Here is a 16,052-nt window from a genome sequence, read left to right as displayed (position 1 = left end):
GCCTCTCTCCCCTATACCATACCACCTGTCATCTCTGGTTGTTCTCCTTGCCCAGAGATGAGAAGGAGCTCCCGGGGTATGCCCGAATTGCCTGCAAGATTACCATTTTGCTATTCTTTTTTATTTTAGTTGTGCTAAGTTAGTCACCATAAAATACATCATTAGTTTTTGATGCAGTGTTCCAAGATTTATTGTTTTTGTACCACACCCAATGCTCCATGCAATACATGCCCTCCTTAATACCCATCACCAGGCTCACCCATCCCCCCACCCCCTCCCCTCTAAAACCCTCAGTTTGTTTCTCAGAGTCCACAGTCTCTCATGTTTCATTTCTCCCCCTAATTTCCCCCAATTCACTTTTCCTTTCCTTTCCTAATGTCCTCCATGTTATTCCTTATGTTCCACAAGTAAGTGAAACCATATGATAATTGACTCTCTCTCTGCTTGACTTATTTCACTCGGAATAATGTCCTCCAGTCCCGTCCATGTGGATACAAAAGTTGGGTATTCATCCTTTCTGATGGCTGAGTAATATTCCATTGTATATATGAACCACATCTTTATCCATTCATGTGTTGAAGGGCATCTCAGCTCTTTCCACAGTTTGGCGATTGTGGCCATTGCTGCTATGAACATCGGGGTACAGATGGTCCTTCTTTTCACTACATCTGTATCTTTGGAGTAAATACCCAGTAGTGTGATCGCAGGGTCATAGGGTAGCTCTATTTTTAATTTTTTGAGGAATCTCCACACTGTTTTCTAAAGTGGCTGCACCAGCTTGCATTCTGGATGTGCAGAAAGGGGAACCCATTTTGCTATTCTTGGCTAGGAGAGAGTGTAGTGTATCATGGGGCACAGAGCTGGTAACATCCTGCCCCCGCCCCACATGGTACCTACTCCGAGTTCACAGCGTCCAATCTGGTAAGGAAGCCTCAGGTTATTTGTGGCGGTGCAATTGCTGTCAGCTGAGAAAAACATTTCCCCATTATCTGTTCTGCAGGAAGCCACAACTCCCAGCCTCCCAAACGGGGAAGAGGAGCTGTGGAGTGGAACCGGCTTCTTATTTCTACTGAGCCATGGCAATGAGAATTTCTCCAAGCTAGTGAGGCCTCCAGGACTGGAGGGGCCACAGCCCTGGGCCTACAACTAAAAACAAACGCCAACACTGGCAAGGGAACCAGGAGCCTGGCCCCCTTGTCCAGGGCTTTTCCATCCATAGGGTTGGACCAAGAAGCCAAGAAGCCACGAAAGGGGGGATAGGATGAGCCCCACCCCTGCATTCTCTGAGCAGTTCTGCTTTCTTCTGTCTTAGTTATGACTGTTCCATTTTAAGCTTTATTTGAATGAAGAGAGTTTTGCTGCTAAATATGTATACTTACACATACATACACAACACACACACTTTTTTTTTTTTAGCTAGACCTTTTCAATTTAGCTTCCCTTACTTTCCCTGCTGGAAAGATACACAAAATCAGGGAGTTCACAGTTGGATTAATTTATGCCCTGTGAGTCCAAGGACAGTTAGTACGCCCTGACGGAGAGGAAGATAAGGAAAGAGAATTTACAGAAAGCCACAGCTTCTGGGGTGACCAGCTTCTACAGATGATTCTGTGTCACAGTTACCTGCACAGTATTTTTTTAAGACTTTATCCATTTATTTGAGAGAGAGAGAGAGAGAGCCCACATGAGAGAGAGGAGGGGCAGAGGAAGAGGTAGAAGGAAACTCCCGGCTGAGCAGGGAGCCTGATGCAGGACTCAATCCTAGGACCCCAGGATCACAGCCCAAACTGAAGGCAGATGGTTAACTGACTGAGCCACCCAGGCGCCCCCCATGCACTGTATTTTTTAAGCCTCAAAATCTTTATAACTGACTTGTCATCTGTAAGTCGGGTCCCAAAGCGACATTTGCCAGTGACAATGGCTTATCGAGGATACCTGTCCTTGTGGGGCACAGGATACCCCAAGTTAACAAGGCCACACTTGGGCATATTTGTACTTTGAAGCTTAGGAGTGAATGGGCCTGCAAAAGGAGCCTCTTGTCACTCTGAGGAGAAGCAAAGGGGATGTTATTTAGTGAGCTGAGTTCCTGATTCTTGTCCTAGGGCAGTGGGGTCCTTTGCTAATGGATAGGAGGGAAGGTAGATGTACAGTCAAGGCAGGATGGGGTCAGGAGAGGAATTCATAGCTGCTTCAGACAACACAGAGAGTAATGGTGTTTGCGACAGACCTGTCACTCTGTTCTCTCTGAGCTCAGACTCATTTCATCTGTGCTACAGTGTCATATGGTCTCTGTGGGTTCTCTTGCATCCATCCCCACTTGAGTTCAAAGAAGATAGAACTCTAACAAGACAGTCATAACTTCCATGTGGAAATCGCAGGTCTTTGGCCCAAGGGGAACACTTCTTATGCACTGGGTGTAGAGCTTATTTAACAAAAACAAAACCAAATCAAAAACCTAAGGGTTGAAACCAGGGAGGAACTGTAAACTGGGGAACGACATGATTCAACTATCATTTTTAGAAAGATTTCCTTGTAAGGGTTGAGTGAGAAAACACCCAGGCTGATCTTGTAGGAGCCTGGGATGCAGTGAACCAGGTGAGAGATAAGGATTAGTGTATGGCTCTGGAATTGGACAGAAGTTGTCTGACTGGAGAAATAGTGAGGGAAAGATACAATTTCTAGGACTTGGTGGACGGTCATATGCCACAATGTGGGAAAGAGGCTAGCCCAAGAGGAAGCCTGACTTGGGCAACAGGGCAATGAGTGGGGTCTTTCCCTTAGATGATTGAATACAGGAGAGGAGGAGGTTTCAGCAGGAGAATGCCTGGCTTCTCAAGCTGAATGTTGTGTAGGGAATTTCAAGCACGTACATGAAGCTCAATGAGAACTCAGATCACACACGTAGATCTGTGACTCTTGGGCACAAAGAGATAGTAATGGAAGCCACAGAGAATGGGAGCCTGGGAAGAAGTCTTTTCTTAGACCCCCAACTGCAGGGACCCATCATGGTGACAGCAGCCCTGAGAAAGGGACACCAACTCCTCAGACTGATGCCAGATGAAGAGAGGAGAATTGATGACAGCATTTCCTACAATGCAGTGATGCTGAAAAACTGTTCCCTGAGAAAAACTGTACACACACACACACACTTGCTGTTCCATGATCTCATAAGTTTGGAGGAATCTGTGCACTTAGAGAACATTAAGGACTGACATGTTCCGCAGTCAGGATCCATTTCCCCTTGAACTCAGCATTCTCCACAAGCCAGCCCTGGTCAGAGGTGATTGCAGAATCTGGATGTGTCAGGGTAAAGGAAGACAGAGAAAGCTTGCCTTCCCAGATGCGTGTTTCTAAGTCGATCACTGGGGAGAATGTCCATGTCTTCCTTTATCAGATTAAAAAAAACCTAAAACTGTGGCTCAGTGGTAGGTTCTGCATTTCACTGATGACTCGGGATATGTTGGGGTTATCACCTAGCCCTTAATGGTTTCATTCTAAGAAAATCTGCATAGACAAAGCAGAGAGAAAACTGGAAATAAGATTTTCAAAATCTACTGGTCATAGGGTTTCTAAAATAGCATTCTCTGTGACTATGAATTTGAGTCCCAACTGCTGTAACTTTTTCTTAAAGGTTTTATTTATTTATTTTTAAAGAAAGAGTGGGGGAGAAAGAGAGCGCACAAGCCAGGGTGGGGTGCAGGTGCAGAGGGAGAGGGAGAAGCAGACTCTGCATTGAGCATGGAGCCCGACGTGGGGCTCAATCCCATGACTCTAAGATCATGACCCGAGCCAAAATCAAGAGTGGGTCACACAGCTCACTTAGCCACCCAGGCGCCCCCCAACGTCTATTTCTTATCTGTATAATCTTGTGCTAAATATATAACCTCTTTGAGCCTCTGTTTTCTCATCTATAAATGGGGAAATAACGGTAACTATCTAGCGGGATTATTATTAGATGTTGCCATTAATAAACTAAAGCTGAGAGGTTGAGATTTGCTCAGGACAGCAGAGCTAACAGACATAAAGCTGGGATCGAAACTCAGAAGTTTGGGTTCTAAATCTGGGGCTCCCTTTACTAACCAAATCATTTCTACCAGTGTCCCTTGGATTGTGCCTTGGGGTTTACCCTTGGCAATATCCTTTTGCAAGGGAAGTCCAGCTTCTGAGACACAGGTGTCTGAAAATGGCATCCCAATCCAACAGGAAACTAGAGATCTTCCGGAAGGCAGCTGGAGGGAGGGTGGGGAGAAGGCCAAGAGGCTTAAGAGACATTCCTGTCTCAGTCCTAGTAAACTTCCAAAAATAATTATTCTCAGGTTCTACTCTAGTTTCCACCTGCCAAATGGAGGGCCAGGCATACTTCTTCTTAAAAAAAAAAAAAATACTTCATTTATTTATTTGAGAGAGAGACAGAGCACAAGCAGGGAAGAGGGAGAGGGAGAAGCAGACCCCCCTGCTGAGTAGGGAGCCAGGCGTGGGGCTCGATCCCAGGACCCTCGGATCATGACCTGAGCCGAAGGCAGATGCTTAACTGACGGAGCCACCCAGGTGCCCCAGGCATACTTATTCTCGAACAATCCACACATTGAGTGTGGATTGAGTTGCCATCTTGACTGAGAAGCACTGACTTCTTCTAGACAGAAATTAATGCCCAAATCATCCCAGAACCCGCTAGGGCTCACCGATGAGTGCCTTGACCAGCTTGGTCTTTGACTTTTCCAGTGTTTCATAGAAACAAGTTTACATATTTGGGTGGGTCATGAGAGTAGGTGTCTAAAAAGCCACAGGGGAAGGATTACATCTCTAAGGCTAAAAAGAGCAGGCTGAGCCTCACTTCCTCCTTCTCATCAACTGGGCTTCCTGTTGTCACAGTGTGAGCACATTTATTTTCCCTTCACTTCTCCTTTTATACAAATAGCCCCGGACATCCGTGTTACCAGCCTTGTTGTGACCACCTCAAGGATAATCACCAATCCTGCCTAAAAGACTGAGGAAGAGTGAGTGCCTGCAAAAGGTAAGTTGGGTAACATTTTGATCTGGCTTGACAAGACCTGAACTGTATTATGTGGGATGGGCTCTCTTAGGATTGTCTGTACACCTCTTCAGTAAGTTCAAAATCTCCTGGAACTCCTATTTCACAAATACTTAGTGCAGGAAAATCAAAAGATTAAGATTTTGGCACCCCTCAAATGACAAGCTGGCCATAGAGACTTTTCATTAACTGGGTTCCCATTATCTGAAACTTCTTTGGGCCAGGACATTCGTGGGCTTAAATTGCTTCAGAACTTGAATTTCTGTGTGTAGTCATTTCTGATACCTGGAGCCTTCTGCGGGACATGACATTGGGGAGATTTCATACATGCTCAGGTCTCTTAGAAGATAGATCTTGTGATTTTAGAGTGAGGAGAGAACCAAGGGCCAGAGCCATTTAGAAAGGCAGCTGAGAGATGGCAGTTCTTCATTCGACCAATTTTCATGCCTCTTACTGTGATTCTCCAGAGCCACTAAATAGCTTGGAGTCAGGAATGCAGGGCATTTCCACTGCCTGTGTATCAAGAGGTAAAAATTGAACACCCTGAAGAGATGCTTAGATTGATTTTTTTCAAACAGCAGAATGAACATTGTGGTCCTCAGAGTTCTGCCAAATAAACTTGTCCTTGGTATACAAACCATAAATATTGATAAATATAATGTGACCAGCACCAACCAACAAAATTTGATATTGTGGGGCGCCTGGGTGGCTCAATGGGTTAAGCCGCTGCCTTCGGCTCAGGTCATGATCTCAGGGTCCTGGGATCGAGCCCCGCATCGGGCTCTCTGCTCAGCACGAAGCCTGCTTCCTCCGCTCTCTCTCTCTCTGCCTGCCTCTCTGCCTACTTGTGATCTCTCTCTGTGTGTCAAATAAATAAATAAAATCTTTTTAAAAAATTGATATTGTAATGATTTCTAATTCATGCCCTGTAACTACTGACTGGGGTCTCATGGACTCAGAAGGTCAAAGTCAAGCTTTGGTTCTGGCTTTCTGTGACCACCCTAGTCATTACTAGAGGTCAGGACACCATAGGAAACACTAAATCAGAGCTTTCTCCTTCTCAGACCTGCAGGAATCTCAACTGATTATGCCCTTGGGGGAGAGAAAAGCCCTTGAAGACCATTACTAACCGACCTAACAATGAGGGATGGCAACACCTCCAAGGGCTGTAGATTCCCAAAGCACCTCAGGGGCCATTGAGCCATGAATTTAAAAATAAAGATCAGATTTTCTATTTTATTTTTTCAAGATTTTTTTTTAAAGATCTTATTTATGAGAGAGTGTGTGTGTGCAGTTTGCGGGTGGGGTGGAGGAGCAGAGGAAGAGAATCTTAAGCAGGCACTGAGCATGGAACAAGATGCAGGGCTCTATTCCACAACCCCGAGATCAAGACCTGAGCTGAAACCAAGAATCAAACATTTGACCAACAGAGCCACTCAGGTGCCCCTTAAGGTTGGGTTTTTAAGTAATCCTTAACTCACAACCTTGAGATCAAGAGTCGCATGCTCTACCAACTGAGCCAGCCAGGTGCCCCAAGACCAGACTTTTTAACGAATTTTTTTAAATGATCATGCATTAAGTGACTCCTGGGGCCAAGCACTCTGCTTTGGAAGATTCTGGCGGGGAGACAAAAATAGTCTCCCTAAAATAGTCCTGACCTTCAGGAACTCCTATGGAAGATAAAATATATCGCTGCTTTGGAAGAGACTTGAGCAAAAGGAATCTTAGCTGCTGGTTAAACAAAGAAGTTTTGCTTTCTCAATCTCCACCGGAATCTGCACTGTTTTGAAATTGCGGTTGGTTTGGAGCAGAGACTGTACTGAAGCTTGATTTCCTGTGTTGTTTTCTGTGTGGGCCAATTATGAGTACTTAGCTTTTAGGGGCGCCTGGGTGACTAAGTGGGTTAAAGTCTCTGCCTTCTGCTCAGGTCATGATCGCAGGGTCCTGGGATTGAGCCCCACATCAGGCTCTCTGCTTAGCAGGTAGCCTGCTTCCTCCTCTCTCTCTCTGCCTGCCTCTCTGCCTAGTTGTGATCTCTGTCTGTCAAATAAATAAATAAAAATCTTAAAAAAAAAAAGAGTACTTAGCTTTTAAATGAAAGAATTGGGCGCCTTTATACCCGTGGGAAATGATTCAAAGCCCATTCCTTTGTAGCTACTGTTGCTGAAGCTACTTCATCTTTGGTAATCAACCAGCACAGACAGACAAGGTCAAATCCATTGGTCTTTGGTTTCTGGTGCCCTCGGGTTGATCTCTGACCACCCAGAGAGGTTCAGACTCCAGATATGAAGTCTGTTACCCTTTTCCTGTCCACCCCACAGCTTACAAACAGCTAGGTATTAAGTCCCGGAACCCGGAGATAACTGACGTGCTTAGCAATCTCGAAGACTTTGTAGATTCTGGTGTGGAGAACAGACTCAACACACCAATATAACACAAGGCGATCTTTTTGATAGTGGACAAGGAGTGTGCACAAAATGTGGGAGGAGTGTAGGAGTGTGCCTTGGAGACGAAGTGACTGCTTGGGTTCATTTTCAAAGAAATATGAGTTCGCTATGGAGACTGGGGGTAACAGCATTCCAGATGGGGCACAGCACATGCACACTCAAAGAGTGTGACCTGCCCCCGCCCCAGATGCATCTGAGGCAAGTGAGCAGGAGCACAGGAAGTGGAAATCTCTCTCTTCTACTTGGTTCTAGAACCTAGCACCTGGAAGTGAGAGGCAAGACCAAACAACCAGGCAGGTCCGAGGTCTAGGCCTGGCCGTGGCTGTGCCTGAGACATCAGAATTGATGGGATGTGGCTTGAAATGAGGGTGAAGGGGTAGCTTTCTTACTCCTTAATCTCCATTTCCCCCAAGTTAGGGTGAAGTTTGGAGCTCTTCACGAGGTTCTGGCCCCGGTCTCTCAGCTTCTGTTCTGGAAAACGCTGTGCTGATTTAGTTACAGTGGTTTGGTTTGTGTTCCTACATTAGGACCCCCCTCCCCCGTACTTCCTGTACCAAGCTAGCACCAAGTGTGTGCAGGCCATCCCGGGTTTAGCAAACTAGGTACATGCCCTCAGAAAGCTCCGGGGCCCAGCTGCTACCTCAGGTTCAGAGCACCCAAGTAAAGGAACAGAGAAATGAGACCACTACACAAAGCGGGCCTGCGGGGGTGAAGGCTGGGGCAGAGGCAAGGATTGCAGCTGGAGGGTGAATGTGGGAAGGCTGTCTGGACACAGGCTTTGAGAAGAAGGAAGCCATTTCCAAAGCCATTGGGTGAGCCCTCCCAGAGTGGAGGCCATTGATCTCTGGGTTGCGACACAGAGGCAAGTCCCCTCTTCATTCCCCAGGTCACCAGCACATGGGACTGGTCCTTCCCAAGCAGGAACATCAGTACATCACAGCAATGGCCAAGAACTGTTGTTAAGGAAAAGTGCCACAAGGCTACATTTCTATAACCACTTAAAGAAGAGCCCTATTTTCCAAGTGTTAGAATGTTGTTACTTAAATGGAATTTGGGATTATATTAGGTTCAAATGAAGTGTTCAACTCAGTAAACATTAGCTATCCTAATAACATTCCAAACTGCTTATTTTTCAGGTAAGGTGAAACTTGTCCAAAGTCTTAAAACAAGTTAAATAGTAATTCCCGATTCTCCATGGAATGTTCTTTCCTCCCCATTACACACTATACTTTCTTTTCTTATAAACGTCCTACTAAATAAGCATCATTAGACTGTGTTCTTTGTTTGCATAGATTTCCAGTGCATTTTAACATAAGCAAACATAAAAAATACAACCCAATCATAAATCCAATTGACCTGAAGTCAATATGCTAGCAAATGGAATATTTGAAATACGCTTAATTTGTCACATTTTGTTTGACGTTTTATATTTCAGGAGAACTAGACTGATGAATGGGAGTGAGAAATTATTTTGGTACCTCACATCTTTTCAGTTTGAACTCGTGGCTTGATACTCACTCCCTATTAGGAACAAATAGAGGCCTTAAAGAATTTTCCTACAGTTTGTTCTTCTAAAAACAGCTCTTGTGGAATCTCAGTATTTATGCTATCAGGGAATTATAACGTAATGACTTAAAGATCAGGATTCCTTAGATCATTTACTCATATTCAACATTTTCTCTTAATTCAGACTTATAGAAAACTTGAAAAACTTGTACCAAGAATTTCTGAATACCCCCCTTCACCTAGATTTCCCAAGTATTAATATTTTATCACATTTTATTTATCCTTCCTTGGCTTTCTCATTTGGGAGTAATTGCTGGCATGATATCCTTTCCCACAGAGTGCTTTGTTGTGTGTTTTCTTTTTTTTTAAAGATTTTATTTATTTATTTGATAGTGTGAAGAGCTAGAGACAGAGAGACAAAGCGAGAGAGAGAGATCGCGCAAGCGCACAAGGTGGGGGAGGGACAGAGAGAGAGGGAGAAGCAGACTCCCTGCTGAGCAAGGAGCCAGCTTCGGGGTTCGATCCCAGGACCCTGAGAGCATGACCTTAGCTGGAGGCAGACCCTTAGCTGACTGAGCCACCCAGGAGTCCTTACTGTGTATTTTCTATGAACAAAAACATTCTCTTACACACTACTTTATAATAATGAAAATCAGGAAATTGACACTGATACAATACTGTTACCAATCTATAGATTCTATTCAGATTCCATCAGTTGCCCATTGGTATCCTTATAGTGACTGGAAATCTCTGATCATACCTTGCTTTTAACGGTCCTGTTTCTTTAGTCTCCTTCTACCGGGAATAGTTCCTTTGTCTTTCCTTGTGTTTCATGACATTGATATTCTTGAAGTGTGTATACAAGCTATTTTCTAGAATATCTCTTTATTTGGTTTGTCTCATGTTTCTTCATGACTAGATTCAGGTTATTCAGATTTTTGATGGGGATACCACAGAAGTGGCTTTTTTTCCCCTTAAGATTTTATTTATTTATTTGACAGAGATCACAAGTAGGTAGAGACGTAGTCAGAGAGAGAGGAGAAATTAGATGGTTTCATGAGATGGTTTCATGACTCTCTAAGCAGAGAGTCCGATGTGGGGCTCGATCCCAGGACCCTGGGACCATGACAGAGGGCAGAGGCTTTAATCCACTGAGCCATCCAGGTGCCCCAGAAGTGGATTTTATTAGCCTACAGAGAACCTTGCTCACACTTGAAAATACTTGCCTAAAAGCACCATAGATGGGTCTCCAGGAGAGGGATCCTCCACAGCAAAATTCTACATATTTTGAGGGTAAGGAAAGAGAACTTCTAGGAAATGAGCTTCCGAGATCATCTGAATTTGTCTTTCCTCATTTTTTCTCTCCTCTTTGCTTCTTTCTTCTTTCTTTCCTGCACAAATCACCCATTCGTCTCCCCAATAACAGCTTTGAAAGGAAAGCTTTTACCAGATCACAATTTTGGGGAGGATTAAGATGACAAACACATTCCTTTGACAAAATGAGGGAGAGATGAGAGGAAAACAATGCATAAATGCTGGTTTGGTTTGGTTTTATTTTAGTATCACCTTTCCCCCTGTGATTGCTTATTATTCCCTCAGAGAGACATACTTGCATAACCCCTATTCCTCTCAGCCACTGCTCACAGAGATTCACTCTGGAAGTTGGAAGGAGTCCTCCTGAGGCTCATCAAGCTGCAGGGCTTGAGTTGGGTTTGGAAGTGAGAGGCACAAAATGGGGCCTGGGGCAGTGGAAGGAAGGTGGTATGGGAGGCTGAGAGACCTTGCCTTGTGCCCTGTGTTTGCTGTTCATTAGCTGGGTGAACTGGTGCTGTTAAGTGGGTTGACTGAGCCTTGGATTTCCTGTTTGCAAAGTGGGGCTGTTGACACCTAAGTTACAGGGTTGATAAGAGGATTATAAATAAAAAACACTTGTGAAACATTCAGCATTTTGCAGGGTTCAGTGAACTCTATCATCTATTTAAATTTATTTTGTCCTTATTTGGGGGACCCTCATAGAGAACAGATTTTCTTCCCTATTTAGAAAAATCTTTTGTTAATCAAGTTTCCACTGTTCTTCACTGATGAACCAAAAAGCTTCACAGGCACTGGGTAGAAGAGGATAGGAAGCCAAAAGTCACCTTATTGAGTACCTTGTTTTTCTGTGTAAGCTGACAAATAGATCTGTATATAGGGAGAAATGTCTGGAAAGGTGTTCACCCAAAATGTCAATGGTGGTTCTTTCTGGACATGAGATTTCAGAAGATTTTATGCTTTCGACTTTGTACTTTCTTTATTGTTTGAATTTTTTTTTACAGAGGGGGCACAAACTTTTTTTTTTAGGTATTTACCAAAAAATGAAACGAGCAAAAAGTTATTAAAGGTTTTCTAGCCCCTGCTGTATTTTATTTCTGAAAATCTAGCAGAAAGCCCAGGGTTACCCTTATGGTAAGGAATCTCTAAACTTGATCTTTTAGTCAGTGCTCACTGAACCAGGCACTCTGATTCTGAGCCATCTAGAAGATGTTATCTCTTTTAACCCCTTGAACCACATGTGAGCTGTATGTGGATATCACCATTTTTTTTTTTCTCATTTTATTTATTTTTTCAGCGTAACAGTATTCATTCTTTTTGCACAACACCCAGTGCTCCATGCAAAACGTGCCCTCTCCATTACCCACCACCTGTTCCCCCAACCTCCCACCCCTGACCCTTCAAAACCCTCAGGTTGCCCCAACCTCCCACCCCTGATATCACCATTTTTAAAAAGATGAGGAAATTGTGAAAGTAGAGAGATTACACTAGTTGCCCAAGGCCACATTTCTGGCATGTAGCACTGCCAGAATTCAAAATTAGATCTGTCTGATTCTGCAACTAGTGTTTATCAAACTCTATTCTGTGGAACACTATGTTCTCTGAGCAGTTATAAGTAATCTTCAAAATAAGAATAGGTTTGTAGTAACAATGTACATAGCATATAATGAGTTTCTCCAAAGTCATTCATTAAAAGAACTGTTTACTGCTTTTTATTTTATTTTTATTTAATCCTATTTATTTTCAAATTTATTTTACCATGGATTCCTTTTATACCTTTTTTTTAAAGTTTTTACTTAAATTTTGGTTAGTTGGGGCACCTGGGTGGCTCAGCGGGTTAAGGCCTCTGCCTTCAGCTCACGTCATGATCCCATCAAGCCCCACATCAGGATCTCTGCTTGGCGGGGAGCCTGCTTCCTCCTCTCTCTCTCTGCCTGCCTCTCTGCCTACTTGTGATTTCTGTCTGTCAAATAAATAAATAAAATCTTTTAAAAAATTTTTTTTGAAAAAAGGATTTTTTTTTTGGTTAGTTACCATACAGCATAATTTTAGTTTCAGGTGCACAATATAGTGATTCTTTATGGTTTTGTTTGCTTGTTTTCATTCGGGGAACATGTATTAACATCTCATAAATATAATAGTCTGCATAACACCAAAGCTGTCTTGCTGTGGCTCCAAGATTGGATCGCATAAGACTGGATTGAATTGATAGCTTCCTGAAGTTTCTTTCCCAACCTTAGCTACTTCTAAAAAATTAATTCAGGACTAGGTATGATGGCCCTGCAAGGATGGGCCAAAAAAAAAAAAAAAAAAAGGAGGGATTGAGCTAGAAATCCACAAGACAGTTTACTAGCCAAAGACATTTGCTTGGAGGGAACTGAAAAGTGAACTTCATCCCTGGCCACAGTTAACTGGAGTTTGGTCACAGGGGTTTCCTGGAAGCTGACGTCAGGGACTTTCTTCACAGAGCCATGAGTCATGGAGCAGATTTTGACTGCAAAGAGGTGTCAGTTCTTCCAGGCAGTTGGGTTGGCAGGGGCAAGAGCCCAATAGCTGATGCAGTCACAGTGAAGAAAGGAAGGGGAAATGGAGTCTCATTCTGTCTGGGTTAATAAGAAAACTAGGGCCATGCACGTGGTAAAAGTAGTGACAATCTTCACCAAATGGGCAGGTTTCTCTTTCAACCAGTGGGAGTCTGAGCAAATGGAAAATAAGGGAAGGAGAAAGAAGAGGTTCTTCTTCCTATCTGTGAGGGGAAAATTCAGTAGGGATACCCACAGGTCTGTGGGCACTTCATTTGTTGGTTCTCTGTAGACCATTTGATTACAGGGATCTGAAGAGGTGATCTTGGGATCCCAGGAGGTTGGGGCTGTGGTGACCCTAGGAGGCATCTAGCCCAAGCTTCTGTGTAAGTCATCTGCCCACATCCAAAAGATGGGTCTATCGGTAGGATAATTTTCAAGCTCAAGGCCTCTGATGCTGTAGTGTCATGTTCATTCCACCATACCAGATTATTCAGTTAATTGACACAGGCTTATTGAACAATCTTACTCTTTTTAGTGTAATCAGGGGACTGTATTAGATCTCAAGGATTAAAAAATGAATAAACTAGCTCCTACTCTCAAGGAGCTCACATTCTAGAGAGGGAAGAGATAATTATAAAACGAAGAGCCGAGGGCAGTAACTGGGATGTGCAGGTATTAGGGGCACTCCTTGTGGGGAATGGGTTTGGGTGCAGAGAAACAGATATAATCAAAGAGGGTTTCCTGGAAGAGTGACACTGGGGTTGAATGTCAGGATGAATAGTGGCTTACTAAATTAAGGGTTCTGAGGGAGAGAAAACAGCAAATTTCAGCAAAGAACCCCATGAGCACAAGTGAAAAAGGAGGCACTGAAATAGTCAATGTTGATTGCTAGGTTTTAAGATAGCAGCACCATCAGCAATAGCCAAATTATGGAAAGAACCCAAGTGTCCCTCAACTGATGAATGGATAAAGAAGATGTGGTGTATAGGTACAATCGAATATTACTCAGCCATCAAAAAGAATGAAATCTTTGGGATGAAGGACACTAAGGAGGGCATGTGATATGATGAGCACTGGGTGTTATATGCAACTGATGAATAACTGAACTCTACATCAATCTCATTTTTGGTTATTGGTCTATATTCAGTTTGTCAATTTCTTCTTGTTTCAGTCTTGGTAGTTTATAGGTTTATAGGAAGGCATCCATTTCTTCCAGTTTGCTTAATTTATTAACATATAGTTGTTGAGAACAATTTCTGATAACTGTTTCTATTTCCTTGGTGTTAGTCATGATCTTTCTCCTTTCATTCATAATTTTATTAATTTGGGTCCTTTCTCTTTTCTTTTGGATAAGTCTGGCCAGAGGTTTATCAATCTTACTAATTCTTTCAAAGAACAAGCTTCTTATTTCCTTGATCTGTTCTACTGTGTTTCTGTTTTCTAATTCATTGAGCTCTGCTCTAATCTTAATTATTTCACTTCTTGTGTGTGGGTTAGGCTTAATTGTTATTTCTCCAGTTCTTTAAGGTGTAAAGTTAGTTGGTGAATTCGGGGTTTTTCTATTTTTTTGACTGAGGCTTGGATGGCTATGTATTTTCCTCTTAGGACCACCTTTGCAGTATCCCATAGGTTTTGGACCAATGTGTTTTCATTCTCTGTGGTGTTCATGAATTATTTAAGTTCTTCTTTGATTTCCTGGTTGACCCATTCTTTTTTAGAAGATTTTTAAAGTGACTTTTATTTATTTGACCCAGAGAAAGAGACTACAAGTAGGCAGAGCAGCAGGCAAAGGGAGAGGGAGAAGCAGGCTCTCCACTGAGCAGGGAGCCTGATGTGGGGCTCAATCCCAGAACCCCGATCATGACCCGAACCAAAGGCAGCTGTCCGACCGACTGAACCGCCCAGGCATCCCTGACCCAAACAGTCTTAAGCAGGATGATCTTTAGCTTCCAAGTGTGTGAATTTCTTCCAATTTTTTTAAAGATTTTATGCATTTATTTGACAGACATCACAAGTAGGCAGAGAGGCAGGCAGAGAGAGAGGTCGAAGCAGGTTCCCTGCTGAGCAGAGAGCCCAATGCAGGGCTCGATCCCAGGACCCTGAGATCATGACCTGAGCCAAAGGCAGAGGATCAACCCACTGAGCCACCCAGGCACCCCCTAATTTTTTTCTTATGATTGAATTCCAGTTTCAAAGCATTGTGGTCTGAGAATATGCAGGGAATAATCTCGGTTTTTTACTATAGGTTGAGACCTGATTTGTGACCCAGTATGTGGTCTATTCTGGAGGAAGTTCCATGTGCACTCAAGAAGAATGAGTATCCTGTTGCTTTAGGGTAGAATGTTCTGTATGTATCTGTGAGGTCCATCTGGTCCAGTGTGCCATTCAAAGCTCTTCTTTGTTGATTTTCTGCTTAGATGATCTGTCTGTTGCTGAGTGGAGTGCTGAGGTGTCCTACTATTAACATATTATTATCAATATGTCTCTTTATTTGGTTAACAGTTGGCTTATGTAGTTGGCTTCTCCCATGTTGGGGGCATAGATATTTATAGTTGTTAGATCCTCTTGATGGATAGACCCTTTAAGAATGATATAGTGTCAAAAAAAAAAAAAAAGAATGATATAGTGTCCTTCTTATCTAACTACAGTCCTTAGCTTAAAATCTAATTTGTCTGAAATGACAATTGCTACCTCAGCTTTCTTTTGAGGTCCATTGGTATGCAAAATTGTTCTCTACCCTTTAGTTTCAGTCTAGATGTATCTTTAGGTTCAAAATGAGTCTCTTTAAGACAGCATATGGATGGGTCCTGTCTTTTTATCCAATCTGTAACCCTGTGCCATTTCATGGGAGCATTTAGGCTGTTCATGTTGAGAGTGATTATTGAAAGATATGATTTTATTGTCATCATGTTGCCTGTGAAGTACTTGTTTTTGTAGATTGTCTCTGTAAATTTCTGTTCCATATCACTCTTGGGGTCTTTCTCCTTCTACAGAACCCCCCCCTTAATATTTCTTGCAGGGCCGGCTAACTGGTCACATATTCTTTCAGTTTCTGCTGGCCCTGGAAGCTCTTTATCTCTCTGCCTATTCTGAATGACAGCCTTGCCTGATAAAGTATTCATGGCTGCGTATTCTTCTCATTTAGTACCCTGAATATGTCTTGCCAGCCCTTTCTGGCTTGCCAGGTCTCTGTGGACAGGTCTGACATTATTTTGATATTCCTTCCTCTGT

At 43.1% G+C, this 16,052-nt stretch overlaps 1 protein-coding gene across 1 annotated transcript in view; it reads left to right on the top strand.

Moving 5' to 3' along the window:
• Window positions 1–4,861: 4,861 nt before the first annotated feature.
• Window positions 4,862–16,052, top strand: part of CD53 (CD53 molecule) — a 28,074-nt gene continuing 16,883 nt past the window's right edge. The window contains exon 1 of the mRNA XM_045980279.1: window positions 4,862–5,014. The gene's annotated coding sequence lies outside the window, so the exon portion shown is untranslated. The remainder of the gene's footprint in view (window positions 5,015–16,052) is intronic.

Source organism: Meles meles, chromosome 1 (assembly GCF_922984935.1).
Source record: "Meles meles chromosome 1, mMelMel3.1 paternal haplotype, whole genome shotgun sequence".
Lineage (NCBI taxonomy): Eukaryota > Metazoa > Chordata > Mammalia > Carnivora > Mustelidae > Meles > Meles meles.
This window is presented reverse-complemented; position numbering and strand designations above follow the sequence as displayed.